The sequence below is a fragment of the Pempheris klunzingeri genome, chromosome 4 (genome assembly GCF_042242105.1).
Source record: "Pempheris klunzingeri isolate RE-2024b chromosome 4, fPemKlu1.hap1, whole genome shotgun sequence".
In the NCBI taxonomy this organism is placed as follows: domain Eukaryota; kingdom Metazoa; phylum Chordata; class Actinopteri; order Acropomatiformes; family Pempheridae; genus Pempheris; species Pempheris klunzingeri.
Window position 1 is genome coordinate 5,245,807 of NC_092015.1, and position 21,243 is coordinate 5,267,049.

General features: G+C 40.4%; 1 protein-coding gene across 1 annotated transcript in view; it reads right to left on the reverse strand.

The window, feature by feature from the left end:
* The window catches only part of nectin1b (nectin cell adhesion molecule 1b), a 138,903-nt gene that overhangs the window by 30,416 nt on the left and 87,244 nt on the right, over positions 1 to 21,243 (reverse strand). The gene's annotated exons all lie outside the window — the stretch shown is intronic.

Genomic DNA, 21,243 nt, shown 5'->3' on the forward strand with positions numbered 1-21,243 from the left:
AAATAAAACAATCTAACTAATTCTGTTGAGAGCAAAACATGGAAAAGTGAGTCTGCAACTGACTCTCATCTGACACAACTGTCTCAGTCAGTAAACATTGCAGATTGTTGATGTTACCCCCTCTGCTGATAAAGCCGAGTCTCTAAACTATAAAAAGGCAGAGGGATTGCAGAAGAAAACTAAAATTGAAGACACATTTTTTGAGGGCTGCATCGGGCTTTGAGCATCTCCTAAACTTAATTTTTGGAAGTGTCTTTGAGAGGCAATCTCTGGAAGTGTCTTTGAGAGTCTTCAAAGTGGTTGTCAAAGGCAATCAGAGAACATCTGAAGCTGGAAGAGATGTTGGAAAATAAATACTTTTTGATGCCGGCATATAATTGTTTTAGCTCGATACATTTGCAAGAAACGGGACATGCTTTGAAATCATCGCCTCTACATTGCATAAGACCCTGCTGATTTTCTGCTTTTACGACTGATACCAACAATGAGTGATCCTGCGTGAGATCAGAATACATCAAAATGTAATTCATCTGTTGTCAAGCTGATAAAAAGCTAAATTACAGCAGGTCCCTTCCACTGTGCCCCAACTGATTGTATTACTAAAATAGGACAGTCATCTCTTTTCAGAAGCATAATGGAGCTTTTTTTTCTGAAGGCAAACAGCTCCTGGCGTCTGTTTTCTTCGACAAGAGCAGTTAAAGCTGTGCTTTTTAAGACAGGCCAGGGACCAATCAGTGGCTGTGTGCCTGTTGTGATGGGATACTGCAAATTCTCACCATCTTCTGCTTTGAAAAGGAAAGCCTATCTCCTGGCCTCATGATGTCTCCATTATTATCTGGTCGTCCCTCCCGGTAGTGACAGGACAAGGCCTCGCTCCCAGGGGGGCTCTCCTCAACAGCCGCTGCCTGCTTGATTCACTGCCCATAATGATGGATACACAGAGGACTACTTCACGTACGGCCACACAATAGCAGCCACGTTAACCCACCTTGTACCAAACACCTGCTGCCTCCAAAGTCAACGTTCGCATATCACGTTCATCAGATTGTCGTGTCATGCTGTTGTTGTTGCTGCCTCTCTAATTTTCTGTCTTCTGGTAGGCTACTTAAAAGTCACAAGATGTCGATTTTACACACCAAAAGAAAGTAAATAGGTTTTCTTGTAACCACATACATTTCTTTCTTGTGATGCATTTCAATAAAAAGGCTGTGCAGTAGCTTTGAAGACAGGGCATAAATGTGATCTTGCTGTAGCATGGCAACAGATAAACTAGAACTCCTACTGTTGTCTCATTGCGCTACACAGTAAAAGCCAGTGGGCTGAATTTCATGGCCCTAATGCAAATGCCAGACACAATAGTCTGTTGTATAACACTAACACACAGAGGAGTGGACTGGATCAGAATGCAATTTCCCTGTTGTGGAGCCTTAGGCACTCAGCACACAGGATTTAGACTGTCACCTCCTAACACATAAAGGTAGGGTGAGCCATCTGGTGCACAGTCTGAACACTTTGTCTGCTTCTTATGCAGCTGGAGAATCATCAAAAATTAAAGCTTTCATTTTCAGTACATGAGTTTTACATTAAGGCACCCTAATCATCACAATTCTCACATGTATGCACTGTTTTGGCAAAATGATTCTGCAAAATGCTACTTTAGATCGCAGTGAATGTTGAAGCCAGCGTAGCAAAAGGATTTGGGAGCCCGAACCATTACTCTAACACGCAGTAATGCTGAGCTGGGATACTTTTATCACAAAAGCAAGAGCTAGCCTCGACAGAAGCCAAGACCTTGTACAGCATGTACAGGCAACAACACACCTTCGAATTCAATTAGTCCAAATAAGATACTGTAGTATAACTGCACCAGATAAGTGGTGCCTGATGATTCAATTACTGCAGGAAATGTATTTTCAAGGACGTGAATGGCTGAAAGTTTGAAAACATGGTGGTAGGACTACAAAGGTAAATTCTATTGAAGAAAAATTCAACTTCCTAACAACATATCTTAGCCAACGCATGGATTATTGGTGATGTAAATAAGGAAATAAATTATGTATAACATAATAAATGATAATAATATATAAATAAGGAGTTATTTGATGGAGTGAACCCAAGTTTTTTCCTGAAACCGCTCTCCTTGAGCTCCAGGAGCTTTTGAAGAATGTGAAGACAAGCATGGCGTTTGGGGTTCAAGTGTCCAGATGTCACAGGAGTCGAGGAGAAATTAGGCGATCTGGCGAGCATGACAGTCAAATGAGTCACTGACAAATATTTATGGCTGTTTGTGCTCAGCCTCTGTACTGTGGCTCTAATCTTCAGAGGAGACTCAAATTTCTGTTGTGTTAGTGTTCTCTGATGCCCGTGACTTAGTCCTGTGAAAGTAATCGCTTGGAAATTCCCCTGTGCTGCACACAACAGGCAGTACTACAAGAAGAGGGCTTTGTCCTTGTTGTAGAATAAACTGTATAGGCAGCAGTAATAGGCACGGGATGGGCACGAGTTACTGTATGCAGCAGTTCTCTGCTTCCTGCTTCCACAGCCACCAACAGCACAAGTAACAACGCCAGCATCGTCATTATCCTCACCTTCAGCGTCATCATAAAGCATGGAGGAGAAGAAAAATGAGCACGGCACTGTTTGCAGGAAGGAGAAAATTCGTGTCTCAACCCACAGCACAGCAAGGGAAGTGGTTAATGCAAGGAGGCACATCTTTCATCTAATGAAATGAAATCCCCCGGCTAAACTGTATGTATTAATCCAACATACAGTTTAGCTAATTGCAAGGACAGAGTGTACTCCTTTCAAGGAAAGCTACTCTGTGCCACAGGAAATTCTGCTTTTTCTGTTTACAAAAGCAGCAACTGCAATTTGTGTACAGTTTGGACTGTATTGTATATTAGAGGTGCACTGAACTTACTATGCTGTAGCTTTTTCATTTAATGCAGCACTTGTATTTTTCTTCAACACATTTAAGCAGGAATAATGCAAAACTTGGTACTTTTAATTGTAACATTTTAGTACATTTTGCTGTCGATTACCTACTTATGTACTGCGCTAATGTAAACAGTTGAATACAGGACTTCACATGTCTTTATATATTGTGCTATTTATCTATTTTGAACACTCGTGGGCAGAGAAACATAGAAACTACCTAGCCTAAAGATGCCTTCTTCAACATCCGAGAGACAACAGAGCAACGTTATCATCCCATTGGAGTAATTTTATTGGCCATCTAATCAATATAAGAGATATATTAATTCCCTTTTTAGCTCAGTTTTGGCTCCCACCATCTCCAGAAAAAAAAAATCCAGATATTGATGATGAATTCTGTAAAGTCTGCATACTTCTTCTGATGATAAGAAGGTAAACAAAGTTAAAAAGACACAGAGTGTTGTAGGACTAACACTTAAAGCAAAATATGAGTCCTGATAATATTAAAGCATCTTTAAAATTAAGACACACAAGAACCCTGTAGAATAAACCTTTGACCTCCACTGATTTTGAACCAGTGAAAAACCTGCATAAAATCTGACCGGTCTATTGAGTAAAAGCTGTTGTTCAAATATGTCTTGTAGCTGCCACTGAAAGATTGCTATTGATTTTCAATAAATGTAATGCACCCATCCATGCAGCAGCTCTCCCTCTGCTGTCAGTCCAACACTGTGGCACATTTGAACTGACAGACTTGACCTTGGCTTTTTGTGGTTGCAGCTCCCTCTGAGGTGGCTGCAATCTTCATTCCTGTCACATGTACTCCACAGTGTTCATTGAATTGCATCAGATGTATGAGCTATTGCTGTTTTTCTCTGCTGCACCATACATCCAAACATAGTAAAGTAACAGACCCCCACACAGTCCTCCGTAGGCTTTCCTTGGCTTTCCGGCATTACGTTTGTGTCAGCTGGTAGCCCAGGGAAATTTTCCCTGACAATCCATCAAGACAGCATCATTGGCTGTGTGCAGCTTCTACCCAGCAGGTAGTTCTGTTTGCTGTAGAGTTCAGACGTGCAGCCAGCCAGAGGTCTCATGGGATTTGGGGGACAGGGTGAATAAGTGCTTTGCATGTGATTATTACTTATTCATTCCTCGGGCAAAGCCTACAGTTTCATATGTCTGCTCCCAACAGGGGGGTGGTTACTACTACTTACTACAGAAGATCTGGGAACATTTTTAAGGAGCAAAAGCAACTGATTAGCTGAAGCTGTGGCCTGAAAATTGATTACTTCCTCACTGCTGCTTGTGGCCCTTTGTGAATAACTGTGAACTACATGCAGAGTGACACAGCAATTCAGCTTCTAGGCTGCCCAAATGTGTGAAAACAGTACAATCTCAGGAGCCAGCTGTACTCAACAGCCAAAACATGTGGGCTCTAGTGTTACCAGTCTCATAGAACATGTTAGTCACACATACCAGAACAGGAAGAGTTCAGGTGAGAGGCCAAAGGGTGAGCAGTCTCCAGCTGGAGCAGGGCTTTGCCCACTCCAAATCCAATCTGTCACAGAACGCAGCAATGCAGGATTTAAATGAAAGCAGGTTTTTCTGAGCAGATCGCTGCCATGTACCTGCTGAGGCCTGGTATGGTTCATCAAACACTGATGTAGGGAAGACAATTCACAGCTTAATGTTGTCTTTAAATGTACAGTCACTCCTGGCAGTCGGACAAAAAGACAGAATAAAGCAAGTGTATAGAGGCCTGAAACTATAAGGTATCACACTGATGGCATTAAGAGGACATTTGTGTAGTGGCGCTTTGTAAAAATGTTCCAGTCATAAGTCTGATCATATTCCAAGAATGGATGTGACTCCTGGCGCTCTCCGTCTCTCCCATCAGAAATTGTAATTGCTATCTCCTCCACAGGGGCCAGAATACTTTCCAGCAATACTGGGGAGTTTTCAAGTGGACAGATTGAGAGTCTGGCTACTAACCCATGCCAGCTCCACACCAACAATGCCAGTCTGAGATGGCCACCTGTTCCAAAGACCACAGTGACTGGTTTTCTACCTCGGTCTGCACAAGTCACCAGTCGGCCAGCAGAGTGAAACAGTCAAGGTGTCTAGTTGCTTTTATCTCTCTACTCATGAGTTGAACAGCTACCTTATGTGGAAGTAAATACCCAGGCTGTTAGCAATTTATCTGGAGGAGATTTTTTTGTACCCCTTTTTTCCGAATTCGGTAAATGCTGCAGGCCCCAATAAAGAGAAAGAAACGTGGTTTAATGGAGTTCATAAATCTGTATTTCATGCTGCCAACTCCAAGCAGCACATGCTGTTTCGTCTCCTTCTCCCACCCATCCCATAGTTGGTAATCTTGTTAAAGTTCAATGTTTCCAGAGCTGTCTCCTCTGGGAGCTGGGGTTCCTGATGTCATCCTCTTTTCCACAGCAGTTTACCCTCTAGAGAGGTCTGCATCCTATTTCACCTAGATTCGCACTGATGGTCTGTTTCTGCACCACCTCTCAGACCCGATGTGTCAAAACAGGACAGACAGGAGCCAGAGGCGCTGGGTGGAGGGGGGATTGTGTTTATCTGTGATTGCTGCTCTACATCACTCCACAGAGGGCAGCACTTCATTAAAGACAAATTGTTAACACATGGGATGTGTTTATTAAGATGAAACAAAGCCCATTATGAACTTAACTGTCTGGGACCTGCTGGGCCATCATCAAATACACCTGAACCCAGGTGTGTTTTTTAAATTTTCTTTTTCTCTTATTTCTTATTTTGTTTTATTTATATTTTCATTTCTATCCGACAGCCATTTGCAGTTAAGGACCAAATTTCGACTAATGGATGGATGGCACTGCATGGTTGAATAAATGCCTGCTGAGCCATTCTGTTTCACTTTATAGCCTCTTCCATTCCTGTGTAAACATTTTGCAACTCAATGGTACGTTAAGGCAATCTGGGGAAGTAATCACAAGCCTTCAATAAAAAAGAAAAAAAAAAAGAAAAACACTTAGCATGTGTCCATGCTTAAACAGATGACGCTCAGCGTCAGCGTGAGCTGGAGATCTCCATGAAGCCACGCACACATCAGCTGGAAATGTCTGGTGCACCGCTGAGTCCGGCAGGGTAGATGAAGTGACGACAAACAGCACCAAAGCCCCTGTCAATGAATATGAGATTGCGGGCTGCCAAGCTGATGCTGATGCTGTCATGAGGTATTACCTCCCGTGACAGCCTAAATAACAACGGTTCTAATTAAAGAATGATTGGAATGGGTGGACCACTGCCTCCTAATGGGGGAATAAACTGCAACATCGCTCCAGGAAGTGAATTGCACTCATTTATTAACTTCAGGAAGCCGGTAGCTGCTGTCAAGATGTAATAGCTTACTTTAAAAGCTACATAACTTTCCATCTATTCTGCCCACTGGCTCGTTCACTCCAGCACTTTAATTAGAAAAAAATATAAACATATACCAGTATCATATGCAGTAGTTTGTCCAATAGGCCGCTGTTTTTCCATTTTATGACAGGGAGATTTGAAGTGTGTAGTAACTCTGCTGCAGTTTCCTTGGCCATGGATCATCACTAATCTGAAAACTAGCTTTGGCTCCATAAAAAGAGCTGGCCATGCAGTGTTGGTGATAGGGCTTCCAGTATGCTTTAGTAGGCACTCTCTCGCTCTCGGGCTCTTTCATGCCCCAGCTGAACCCTTCTACGTGTTGAATGTTAATTTAATGGCTGCTCCCAGCTCTAAACTGAAAGAACCGCAGTGCTTTTACAGATCTGCACCCTCGTCTCCACCTTGTCCTCCCTCTCCTACCTTCTTCTCAGTGTAAGCAAAATTACTTCTCTGTGTCTCTCTCTGGCAAGCGGCATGGGGTCATGGCTGTAATTTCCTTTGCCTGGTTAAAAGCTGACAGAGTAACGGGCCTAGTCAGTCTGGATATGTTCGAGAGCAGGTTTTCAATTTAGCAACACTTGGGCTGGTAAGTCTGCAGATCCCTTCCAAAAGGCCAGCCTCTGTTACTGCCCCCGCTGCTAAGCAAGTGTGTCATCTCACGCACTGAACACACTGAAATGTATTCAAATAACCTCTGCGGGGTGAAGTATTAGATCTGAAATACAATATATTTATATATCTGGACTGTTTGTGCTCTCTCTGGAAAATTACCATTGATTCCTTTATACACGCTGGCAGGCCGTTAGATTTAATATGACTTCACTCTTCAATATTAATGTGTAAAGCACCTCTCTCTTGTCTGACATTTTGATTTTGTAGTTCCCCACCACTGAGTCTTTATCTCAGGTTATCTGTCATCAGCTGCTCTGTTTACCTTTTAATGAGTTATTATTTGCTTGTACTCTTTTTTGGATCCTCATATCAATCAACCCAATTAACGTATCCGTTTTCCTATGATGGTGTGAAAGCATCTACTTAATTTTCAGTAATAAAGCCTCCCTCCATCTCTGTGTTTGACATTTTCACTTTTACATGCCAATAACTAAATTGAATAAAATGAATAATTTACATACAGTCTCTGTAGCCATGTGGTTTGCCCCACAAATGGTGAAAATAATACTAATCTACCAAACAGAGGTATGATGTCAAATGTTAAATATAGAATCTGAATCTCCTGATGAAGATCATATTTTAGTAACATCTGGTCATTAACAATACTTTGTCATACAGCTGACATTACTCTAACACTCTTTATGAAACTGCTATATGGATTCCTGATGGGATTAATGTCTACACACACACACACACACACACACACATACACTCATAAAGCCATCAAGTTCACCACTCAAGATCATTATCAGTCACTATCAGAGATCCCCTGAATGTTGTGAATGATCACATACAAGATCACACACAATATGATCAAAAGTTTAATCAAAAGTTGGTGACCTCAATGAATAATCCTTATTTCCAGTCATGAATCTGATGCTGAAATTCAATTACATTCCATATAAAAGGGAAGCTAGCTAGCTGTGTGAGTACACCTCTCCTGTGTTTGGTATTTTGCAGGTTCATCATCTATACTAGCAGAAAATGTGTAATGTTGCTAAAGCTGCAATTAATTCTTATTACAGTATATGTATTTAATCTAATTAGGATTAGTCTTTCATTTTTTAATTGCTTTTATTATTTTCCACACTATTCCATCTGCACTATTGTAAGCCGTATGTAATGCAACATAAAGGCTTCAGGAGAAACAAACCACCTAACTTGTGGCTGGTGAGGAGATGACCCGAAACTTAAAATGTGTTCGGAAGTAAACTGTTACCTACTCTTGGGTTGACAAAAGCAAGGCAACCTGCGATCAACAAACAAAACATGTCCTAAGGCCATGACTTCTTTGTACGTTTTAGGGAACTGAGACAAAACAGACAAACTGAAACAGACAAAGCTCCTTAACAAAGACTCAAGAGATGACCATCTGAGAGATAACCATCTTGTCTGTCCTCATCAGTTTAGACCAGAGACAAAAGTAAACAAACATTTCCTCCAACATGGCAAGACCTGTCCGTCTGCTGACACTTTTGAAGTTTGGTTTTGGATGTTAGAAAATCTTTAAATCTTGAAGATCTTTGGACATGAATACACATAAGTAATGAGTATATAATTGTGAAAAATGGATGTCTAAACCCAAGCTCACGAACAAAAGCAGCATCTTCACAAAAACTCATAAAGGCTCTGGAAGCAGCAGCATGTCTTCCAAAATGATTCCTTGGCTGAGTATAATCTAACATAGTAATGATGTTGTACCAGAAGAACCTGTACTCTACTTCATTCCATCTATATTTCTATAATTTTACATTATCTGTTCTCCATTCAGAGGCGTATTTCAATGCAGATTCAAAAATAGTGCAGACAGTCTTTCAGAGGACGTAATGCACTACAACAAACAGGAAATTATGTGGAGTTCAGGTACTGATGCATTAGCTAACTAATATGTACAGTAAAGTAACCATTACCCTCTTCTAAAAGGCTTTTCACTGACACACTTTGCAGATGCTATCATTTGTAGTGGCTATAGTAATGATTGGTGATTTTACCACTGGTTAGTTTAATTTAACAAAACAAAATTGGTAGCCAATAGGGGAGCCAGAGTCGTGCTGCTTTGGAGTCATGATTAACATTTAAGACAAGACAGTTACTGTGTCACATCAGCCTAATTGTGGAAATAAATCTACAGAGTGCTTCCTGGAAATAGAGTAGTAGAGGACAAGTATCATAGCAGTTTATATATCTAAGTCTGTATTTTACAATAATAAACTCCATAAATTAATATCTGCTTAAAATGATCTATTATGACTTACACAACAGATTTTAGGTCAGTGTTTTAGAGCCCTGATATATGTCATGGTGTTAAATATCAATCAATCAATCAATCAATTGCATGAAGAAAATCAGAGGATGTTACAGGTATGAGGAATATTTTGTGGATTTTGTGGAAGTAACAGCGCTGCAGAATTCAACTCTGTGTGATTTACAGGACAAAATAAATTCAAAAAGTCTCTCTGCTGGCTGACAAAATCAACATGTCCTGATCTAAACATTGCTCATGAATCACTACGAGACAGTTACATGACATCACATAATAGTTTCCTCTTTGTGTCTGTAGGGGAAACTTACTCATGCTTGCATACTGTTCATTTCTGACTAAATGTAGGAAAAACACAACTTCTCAGCAGGCGATTTTTAAAGAAAACTGTAGCTTGAAACCTCCTATTCATATTCCTATAGAGCTGCTCATGGAAAAACAATCAATACGCAGTGAATATAATGGCTGTAAGTGAGCCAGAACAATTACACTGGTAGGCACAGCCTCCCTGTTGCTTGACTGGAATGCAGATTCCACAGACTGGCACTAATGTGCAGTTCATTGTGGTTTATGGAAAGGCAGGTTGCTATAAGGACTCCACAATTGGCTGCTTCCACAGTGCTTGAGATTTCAAGCAAACACTTCAGTGAAAACATGATGCTGCACTCGGGGTGCAGGGAGCAATCGATGAATGGATGAAACGCTTTCATCCTGGATTTCTTACTCCCACAGGAGGAGGAAACTAAAGAGAATACCACAGTGAGGGTGCACACCAAATTTTCCAGGTGGAAATAAGCCCCTTAAAATTCACACAGGGATTCTCTGGATCCCAACAATCCCCTCCTCCACTGCTCAAAAAATACATTTGTGTCACCAATCTGCCATTGTCTCAAAAATCCAATCCCCCCCATGAAGCTGAGATCTGTAGTCTGATATGAGAAAAGGCACACAAGTGTATTTGACAGGTAATAATACTCAAGCAGAGACAGTTACAGTCATTAAAAAACTGTGCTGATGCAGCAAAGAATGACCACGGGGACAATTATGACCCATCACCACAAACCGCAATTTTATGGCTGTTAGAGTCAATGAGGAGGAGAGTTATTTGAGATTTCTGCCATGAAGGTCAGCCAACAAAATCACTGAGCAATCTCAACACAGGATTTAAGTCTCCATGTATTCATACTGAAATTGAGATGGTATTTAAAAGAAGGATGAGCCCACAAAGTTGAGTTTAAGAATATAACCACTATGCACTGTTGTGCAGGTATGCCTGCATTTTTTCCATTGATTCTTTAAGGGCAGTGGGTTAATGTAAACCTGACCTGCCTGGCTCAGGGTTTAAAGTTAAAAGGAGGAGGTATGTCCTCTTCACGACAGACAAGAGAAGAATCTCTTTTCTCACTCACAGAAGCCCTCTGAAGTCAGATCTGCTTCAGACCACGTAACAGGGATGACTATTGTGATTCTGCACGCATACCATCACCCACCTCACCCCAGCCAAGTGCTGCTCCGCTTTGAGCGCACGCTGCTTAGACAGACACCAGAGTTTCAAAGGCGTTTCATCGAGCTGCTGAAGCTACTAACTTCCACCGCTAAATACTCTCAAATAATCTCAAGACTCTGTGGTCACTGAAAATTATCTGTGGTGGGAAATCTGTGAGGGGAAAGAGCAAGGGCAGAAAAGAAGAAGAAAACCTCCAAAGAAATTTAAATTGTGCAAGTCCTTGGAAACAGAATCACTACAGCTAGAGAAAAAAAATCCTTTTTTTGGTATGTCACTGTTATAATTACCTCTAGTTGAGGAGAAACTTGAGTGTGCTACAGAGGATGGATTCACCCTTGTTTGATACAAATCCAGTTAACTCTCAAAAATGTGCACAAACATGCACACAGAGTTTAAAAAAATCTCCCAAAGTCCCAAAGTGCAGGGCACTGAAAAGCTGCCAGGTTTAAACATTTATACATTTGCCTTCTTTGGGCTCAGTTTGTTACTTTTGGAAACCATTCAGTTGTGGCAAAAGAAAAAGAAATGGAAGAAAAGATGTCAATACGGCGCGGTGAAAACATTATTATTCTCCAAGAGTTCAGGAAACAAACACACACACACACACACACACACACACACACACTCAGTTCTTCACAGAATCCAAAGCAAACACATCTAACCTTAACCCTACCTCGACGGTGGCGACACAGTTCAGTTAAGTCCATCAAGACTGAATAAAGATTTAGATGTGTGATGATTCCTTACAGCTTCATATTTCATCTCAAGGAAAGGGTGTTTTATTTCCAACCACTTGTGCAGATTGAAAAGCAAGTTCAGATGATGCTATATGTACTGTGACTGTCAGGATTCAAAATTCATGCCATGTTTCAAATCACACCATCGTCGGAGTGTGTGACAACTGCAAACAATGGCTAATCTTATTTTCTTAAAAAATGCCTTGAAACACCAGAGACAAAGGCTGAACTCAAAGCTAACACTGAGTGAAGAGATTTACTTTGTGTGCTGGTCTGCCAAATGTGGGCTTGAGCAAGTCTCACAAGTTGTACCTCGACATTGCATTAATTACAGATCAGAGTTGCCACCATCCATCAGCACTGCAAGAGAAAATGATAAACATAAGTGTTAAGTGGTTCTTTGCTGTTAATTGTGTAGGAATAAAGCAAACCGCTCTAGAGGCCAGTCACTAAATGGTCCCATCGACAAAGTGCTACCATGTGGAGGTTTGTGGCGCCTTTTCCAACCAAATGTTTCTTTGTTCAGTTTCAGTGGAGCTGCAACAGTGTAATTTCAAGGAGGACTGGAAGCGAGGACCCCGGTGGGAAACTTGTTTCTAACACCAGATGCGCAGATGATCCATTCAGTGTTGTGAGGTTGAGGTTTTAGGAGCACTATTTTTTGCCTATTTTGGTGTGATCCTCGAACATAGCCATTTCACCAGATTTAACAGGCCTGGATATCACATTGACCTGGTAAATGCAGTGATTAGAGGCAACAGTGCCTCTTGAAATGCTGTCATACTTGTTAAAGACAGTTTTTAACCGACCAAAATCATGTTGTGGCACACAAACAGTCTGGGGAGGTGTAACTGGCTGCAGTTACATTAACTTTTATATGTGTGACTGTGTGGTATTGGCAATTTGTTTGCTTGGATTTCTTTGGACTGCTAATCTTATGTTTGTTCTGTTGTGCCGCACCTGGAGCTTCTTTGTGTTATTGACTAAACATTTCCATGTTAAAGATATTTGAAAGAAGTTACTTCTCTTTAGAAGGTTTAGCTCGAGGTGATGTCAGATTGTGAATTGTGGCCTCACATTATTTGTGTCAACTCGAAAACTATACTTGCTCTTTCACTTATTGGTAGAGATATCTAGATTATCAGTAAAACAGGCACATAAAATGTCTGTTGCAACCCCAAAATAGTGGAGGTAAATGAAACTGCTGAAAAATAGATTTTGAAAGCTTTAAATCAATGTGTTTACACCAAAAAAAAGAGAGATCTCTTTACTTTACTGGCATCACAGTGGACTGTTTTCATTTGTTTTTTTTTCTCATTACAAAAATTCAGAGCTTCTATTCTTCCACTGTATTGGATTGGCAGTAGTAATCTTAAAAAGATACCTCAAAGCTTGCAAAAATAAAATCAACAGTATGATCTTGGAAGAATACCAGTGAGAATATATGTTTTCTGTGCTTTGAGTGAACTGACCCTTTAAAAATCCCCCACTCCACCACTGTCTTTTACAACTCAAAGGACCATTGACTTTCAGAGTGTACCTCACTGATTAATCGTAACAACAGGGGGACGGATAGAGAAGCTACGCTATGTTCCAGTTAGGCTCACCGCTCACTGTCTGCTGATCTCTTTCAAACAACTTGATTGCTCCTCTTGGATTATCGGATGGATGTGCGACCGCATGAGCACGACTGTGTGGACCTGTGCGCGCAATGTGCATGCAAGTGTGTGTTTTAATTAAAGTTTGAGGAAGACTGGGAAAAGTTTAATTTAGCACTGGCAGGGTGAAAAATTGTCTCGTTTTCTTGTCTTCATTTCTGTGTCGTTTCTTATCTTCCTATAAGCTCGGCCACTGCACAGGTTATCTCCAAATTACCAACAGAACTCATTTATTCTTCAATTGAATTAGGTCCTAGAAAGAAGGCCTGCACAACCATCTCTCCTTTAAAAAAAAAAATCACCAACAGGGGCTATCCACAGCTTCAATGATTAGACCACAGCATGACCTGAATCAAACACCTCAATCAGACACCACTGCTTGTTCTATCTTTCTCTAACAGTTCTCTCCTCTCTGCCTTTATCTTCCACAGAGTCCTGCCATCAGATTTTTGGACAACATTTGAAGAATGTTCATGAGCCAAGTGTAAAAACTGTGACTGTAGATGTTGTGTCAAATAAAACCAAGCAGATTTTGAATTGAAGTGTTTTTGTCTCACTGTTCTGATGCATTGATGTGGTACATGCTCTGCTAACAGGCGACAGAAAAAAAGGACATTTGCAAACAATTCATGCAAAACAATTTAGTTCTACGTTTACTCAAAATCAGTAAATCATTTTAAAAGGCAATATTGTAACACAATCCTCCATACTAAAGGTAGCAGATGACAAACAAGCTTTTTTATTTCAAAGAAACAACATAAAACCATACATTTGCACCTGTTTTGAAGAGCTACAAAATGTATAGTCCTGTGGCAGGTTCATTGTTACTGTCATTTGCATCAGGATATAGATATAGGACATTATATCCTATTCTTCTTAAAAGAATGTGTGACCAATCCAACTAGTGACTGTGATCTGGACATGAGAGTTATGTTCTGCAGGCTGAGAGTAAGAGAGGAAGATAAATCATTGGTATTCCTCTAAAAACCTCTCCAGCATGATGCACTCTCACATTGTCCCATCACACAGCAACAAATCAAAAGTTTGCACCCCCACAACTTTCCCCACATTCACACTTCCCTGCTCCAATTTTCTTTTGCCTAAAGTGAGAAACCTGTCATGTCGCTTTACATCTGACTTCATATTTCTTATCAAATTAAATAATTCCTATCTCTGCTTCCTCACACACAGTGAATGAGCAAACACGGCTCCAACTGATTCACATTAACTGGGACAGAGCTTGAGCGAAGCGAACTTTTTCCAACTGTTTTCATGTGATAATTGCCTTGAATTAATAGTGTGAAGAGAAGTAGATGTGAGTGAGAATTCAGTAAATGTAGTTCAGGTTGGAATGGTCGCACGGCTGCATTGGTGGTTGTTGGTCCTGAGAAAGAAACCAAATGTGAAAGCCAGCAGAGGAAGGCAGAGAGTGGTTGAGTGACACCAGCTGAGACGCTGCAGTGGGAAGTCCAACCAGGTGGGACTAATTTTCCTTAGCGAGCCTCAGCTCCGACCTCCAGGCCCCCGCAGGTACTTTTAGCTAGTTAGCTGTTTTTTTTTTAACTTGTACACTTATTAGAGACACTTCTGGAGGTGGAAAAAAATAGGCTATTATGTTTTTACCTAAACTTCAGTCAGAGAAGCTAACACATTTTCCAGACAATGAATGAACTACCTTGCAAATTAAAAAGTCAAAGAGGAAACGTTGGCTAAAGTATAAGTTAACTTTTTTAACAGTTATTAAGGTCTCCCGGCATGAATTATTTCAGAAGTTATAGGCTAACCTTGAAAGCTACTGTAGCTTAGTATTCACAGTTTGGAAAAGGCAGCTGTTTATTATCTTAAATAAATATTAGCGTCTTTAGCTGTTGGATGTTCGCCTTTCCTCACCGGCTAGCTTAGAGCTCTACATTTGAAGGCCGTAAAGCAAAAGCAATGAGCTGAAAGGCGCTAAACAGTAGAGGTGCAACACTGAGACATAATTTTCTGTGGAGTCATTATGCAAGCAATTCTTTTCACATTAATCACTCATTTCATTCATTGCAAATTAAAAAAATGGTTTCCTCCTCTTCCCATATAAATATAACATTAGTGGAACTTGTTAGCCAGAAAAAACAGTGGTGCTTTGGCTCCGCTCGCTGTGGTTTAGCCGAGCCAATGAGATTGTTTGTGCATGGTGAGAAATGTTTGCATAATTAAAACCCGACTTGGTTGGTTGTTCTGTGCATGCCATATATTTCTTTATAAATATTGCTTTAGATTTATTCCTACAGTATCTATTGCCTGAGAGACCTCTTGTCTTTGATGATTGCCTTTCTCCCTTCCTCTCCCCTCTCCCCGTGCTCCTACATCTGCTTTCATTTTTCTCTGTGTGTATGACAAACAGCAAAGAAATTCCAAACTGTGGTCGTCCTAAGCCAGCAGCCCCTCCTCCAGCTTTCTCTTGGCAGGATGGCTCGTGTCTCACATTTAATCATGAATGCTTTGCCAGGCAGCTGGGCCTGAGGGAGATTCAGTGGGGGAACAGTAGAAACCTGATCTGGCGAGGCAGGCAGCGTACAGTTAAACCTCTCCATAAAGAGCCAGGAGCCAGTCCATAACAACACCGTCATGATAGTTTTACCAGAAAAGCAACAGGGTCCGACTTGTTTTTGGTCAGTGGCATTGAATCAGAAGTGGCAGAAAAACATAGAAAATTTAGGAAAGCATCAGGAGCACTTTTCATGGCAAATTAATTGAACAGATGGAAAAGGGAAACGTCATTCTCTCTGCATGCTGTCCCTACTTTTTTTCCCCCTATTTTTTCCATAAAGAATATGACTCTTGTCTAGTGAATGAAAACAGAAACATTGCCAAGACATGTGTGATCTATTAAGCTGACCAAAATTAATGCTCCACCAGTGGCCAGCCCCACATCACAGTGTATCCAGCATTTTCATTCACATCCATCCTGTATAATTGCATGCTCAAAGAGAATGCTTTAAGGGAACAGATAATTGAGTGGCACATGAACCTAATCATCTCTTCAGAGTCTCTCGAGGGCATTGGGAGTGAAAAACTCTTTATCTCACAAGTCTCAAAGGAGAACCTTTCCCTTAATCTCACTCTGGACTCTCAGAGAAGGACATTATAATGGCTGCCACCGATCTTCCTCTTTTTAGTCTATCAAGTATTTCTCCCCAACTATAGTATAGCATGGAAGCGCTGTCTCTGAGGTGAGCCACAGATTGATGAAGAAAAGTTTTGAAGGTTCAGTTTTACTCTTTGATGACATCGTGATAAACAGTGAAAAATCCAAATTCAATAAACGGAGAGGAAACCCAAGTTGAGCTGAGGTGAGACAAGTAAGCAGCTGATTGTGATTGGCTGAGACACCTGCTCAAACACTCCCCAAAGCACGTTTCCCTTCAAGCCTTAATACTGCCTTAATTCACCACAGAGACGCACATTAGTAAGGAGGAAATAAGGAAATAATGACTCATATTGAGAATTCTTGTGGCAAAAATGGTTTCACCTTGAATTTTGAGGAGTAAGCAGCATCAGTTTTAATAGAAATCAGTTTTTGGAAGCTATTCTGAGGAACTGAGGCACTTCCACTTGACTTTTTGGCTGAAACCAGCAACTTCCTTCAGTCTCTGCTGGCTGCCTGGCAACAGAGAGCCAAGATACAGGCTGTATTCAGAGATGCCTACAACATACTACCAATGTGCAGTATGTCCTCCTAACTACATACTGCTCTTCATAGTAGTATGCAGTATGAAATGGTTGAACCAATTTAATTTGCAGTATGCTAGACCAGGCTTAGCTGGTTTATATAATAATCACAATAATATTGATAAAGAAAGTTACATAGTTAGTTGTGGATCACATGTTTACTTCTGTACAGCCATAGTAGAGTAGGGACACATGAGGTTAACTGGACCGATGCATACTGGATATTTTTCAGATGGCAGAATTTGCTACCACTAGACACATCAAGGCTAGCTGTCTCCCTGTTTCTAGTCTTTGTGCTAAGCCAAGCTAGCCAGCTGCTGTAGCTTCTTATATTATGGACATATATTAGAGTGGTATTTATTTTCTCATCTAACACTCTGCCAGAGAGGGAATGAGCATATTTAATTTTACAGATTTCATCTACATTTTTGTGATGTTTTTTATTCAGATTTATGGTAAAAGGTGCATGGTTTGAAGAGGAAAAAGTGGGTCAGGCCATGTGTAATTTCACATAGTTTGATTAAGACTGCGTCTGTGACAGCTTCCAAGAGGAAATAAGAAATGCAAAACTGCAAGATTTTTGTCAATGATGCTGTCTGATTGTAAAGTTAAAGGGGAAGTTTTTGTGGTCTTTTTTATGGGTTATATGGCGCTGCAATGATCATTCTGCAGTTACAGCCACCATCATTTTTCTACTATTATTTAAACCCAGTTCACCATGTCATCGGGCCTACAACTATTCAAATCAAGCCTTGTCCAGTGAGATGAATAACCCAGGCTGGGTTCCAATGTTTGCCTGTCATGACTCATTAGAGACATCTGTACTAAGCATGTCATTACCCACTCCTACACCACACAGCTGACAAAACTGTTCCACAGGAGACCTCAGAACAGACATTGTGTGGGAGCCATGTTTGCCTGGGCTGGCAGGGGGTGGGAACACTACGCTATTTTCTTTTTTTTCAACTTTCACTCAGCAACAATCGAAAGTCACACCGAAGTATAAAGTAAGAAGACTGAGCCTGAACCATATTTGAATGTCAGCCTAACAAGCACCAAGGAACCAGAGATGCAGACTGCTGTCATTATGGATAATTATGGTGCAGGGTGAAAACCACGAGCTAGGGAACTTGAATAGAATTATGTGGTTAATCGAATGAATGTCTGAGAGAATAAAGAAATGCAGAGTGAGCAATCAATAACTTCACGTGAGAAAAATTAATTCAGGGGGCATAAAAGCTGTTTACAATGTATTCTGTGGAGTGTGTGTCATTGGCATCCCAGAGGCCACATGATACTGAAACATCTCTTTTAAAGGCATACAGGCAAATGAAGACACTGTGTAACTACTCTATCAAATCCGCAAAAATGACAACTGTTTTTGGATGCATACTAAAAAAGTAGTTGTTGCTTTGGGCAAGTTTTAGTGATAAACAATTCAGTGTCTGAATAGGCACCATTAGCTCTGCTGGATCCCAAAATGGTGTTGCAAATATTGAAAAACAGGGTCTGACATCAGTGTGGTATTCTGAGAAATGGTTTTGGGAATCACTAACCTTGAGGCTCGTCAGAATAATCTCATATTTTTCTCCTTAACCCAAAACAAACATGCATTCTTCCCAGAACCCTCATCCACAGAAATGATGCACACAGTCAGAATTTCACCCGAATCCTTGTTTAGTTTCTGGTTCCCCTCCATCCATGCCTCTCTCAACAGAGCCTACACTTTGTTTATCCTTCGTCTGCACAGTTCCAGCCCAAAGAACACAAGCATAGACTGACAATGCCAGCAAATTAAGATGTACAAACTACTCTGCAGTCTTTGAAACAAGAGGTAAATGGGTTTACAATAACTCACCACGGACCCTCTCATCGATCAGCTGGAGCGTCACCAAAATGGACAAATCCAAACTAACTCCTGCCCTCTGTTTTCTCTCTTTGTAGCCTCCTGACATTCTACCAACTCTATCAACATTTGGCTGCACTGAAAAAGACTCATTTTTCACCAGGCTGTCATGAAAAATATTCAAAAACCTCAATGATCTGCAATCAAATCATTTCTTTTCTTTTCTTTTTTTTTAATGAAAAAAAAATGTTATTTATAAAATTATAAAAGGAGCTCAAGTTAGTTTTTTTTTTTTTTTTTTATTGTGGTGCTTCATCAAAATCTTGGCTTTATTTTCAGTTACTGGAAAATGCCAAGTAATCTGAGCTGCTCATTTGGTTTTGTGGGTATCACTGTACCAGAACCTGGTCCATGCAGAGTAATCATGAGAGAGCACCAATGTAATACGAATTCCATAAAAGTAGAGGCACCGTCCATCCTGACATATAAACTGGCAGTGAAATCATTATGACGCACTGCTCCTCGTCTTTTTCGTCAGATTATAATGTACCCTGCAAACTTTCAATACCTTTGTAGCATCTGCTTTTTGCGGCAAGTCATGAATTCAATAGAGAAAGGTCCCTCTCTAACACAATAGATCACCTGATTGATGGCCATTCCTGAAAGAACTGCCAGAACAAAACAAGACCCTCCACTCCAATTCCCTTAGAGGCGATGAGTTTTGCTGGGTGTCAAAATGAACAAAAAAGACAGGAGAAACTGATTCATTCTGGCCTGAAAATAGATGACAGGAGAGAGCTGCTATAGCGCGAACGGCTGTACAGCCCTGCAAAAATAAAAGACATCACCTGATGGATTAACAAGCACTTAATTATAAGGTACGCAAACTCATATCAAGCCCCTCTACAAAGAAGCTGCTGAAAGACATTGTGAGAGCTGTCGTCATTCAGGTAGGCACATCTGCCCAGACGGAAGTCTCATTCAGATAAATAATAGCATATGATTACAGAGGGTGGACACAATAACACATGTACAAAATTATGCAGTCTAATACAATAGCACTGTAGCAAATATCATGTATGGTGAATGAAGCTAATTGGGTTCAGTTTTGTTGACTGTGTCACAGAAGTGTTTAACTGCATTTAGTTTTTATTCTTTTTGTATATATCGCTAATCAGTTTTCAATTCTGATCAACATCCTGTAAGACCATTACATTTGCAGTATCGGTCGGCAACAAATTCAATCAGAAAAAGTCAAAAACATTTGTAAGTATTTTTCTTTACTTACATTTTCTAGTGACAGGGTTTTAATTAACAAATACATCTGCCAGTGCGAAATTCCTCTTTTTTTTGCAATTTCTAATGATCTATTCACTCTCAATGATCACATTGACAGCTCGGAAACAAGAGCCACTTCTGAAACTGAAGTCACTTTTTGAGAGGATGCCAAAGCCAGAATTAATCTCATAACCAATAACTGGAATAGTCTATTTAATAAATGGCTTTGTCTACCAGATCGGATGTTTTGCCTCTGAAATCATATCTAAAAAATGTGTTCCTGTCTTTCTGCCTTTTATTTCCTTTCATCCAGTTGTCTTCTGGCTCTTCTCTCTCGTGAAGCTTCTGTTTGTGAGCCCTGCAGGTATTTTCAGCCTGCCCTGCAGCTCTGTTTTTGAGCTGTCACTGTAGTTTGCGATGTCATTATTTTATAAACTGAATAAAGCAGCATGATTTTTATTTTAATTAAAGCATGTCAACAAGGCTTTCGTAAATACATTTCACAAGCTGCTGTAAGAAACAAGTGTTAAAGACTAAATTAGCTCTGTAGTCAGGTAGCCAAAAACACATTTTGAAAGGGTCAGACAATAAGACTGATGTTACAACTGGAACAATAAATGAGTTAGAGTCCTCAGTCACCTCAAATCTGATTATATTTGACTTGATTTTCTAAGAATATTACCAAAAACCTTTTCTGCATTGTCACTGCCGTGTTACCCATCCTGGTACTGCTGATATTTGACAGCTCTTTACTTTTTGTCAATTGACCTTTGGGTTGCTCAAGGGCAAGATGCTCCACAGTGAAGCTGCTCGGTTGAATTGCTGAGCCAGTTAAAAGCTTGTGAAGCACTTGGAGAAACTAAGTATACAGGTAGAAGTGTGGGTTTGGCTTCTGTCAATCATGACAGATAAGGCATGATGACATGTCAAAAAAGCAGAAATTTCAGGGTCTAAGAGTTGCAGGCCTGACTGAAAACATCAGTCTTCACAACACACACACACTTTCACTATAACAACTACAGTTCTTTTGTATGCAAAAATATATAGAAGACATACATACATATAAGAAAGGAAACCAGTATAAGATAGGAAACCAATACCACATCCCTTGTTTTTCGGCACTACAACATTTTATCACATTAAACACTTCAACCAACACTAAAACAACAGACTTTGCCTTATTTTTTTCCAACACAATATCACTTAAATGCTGACTCTCC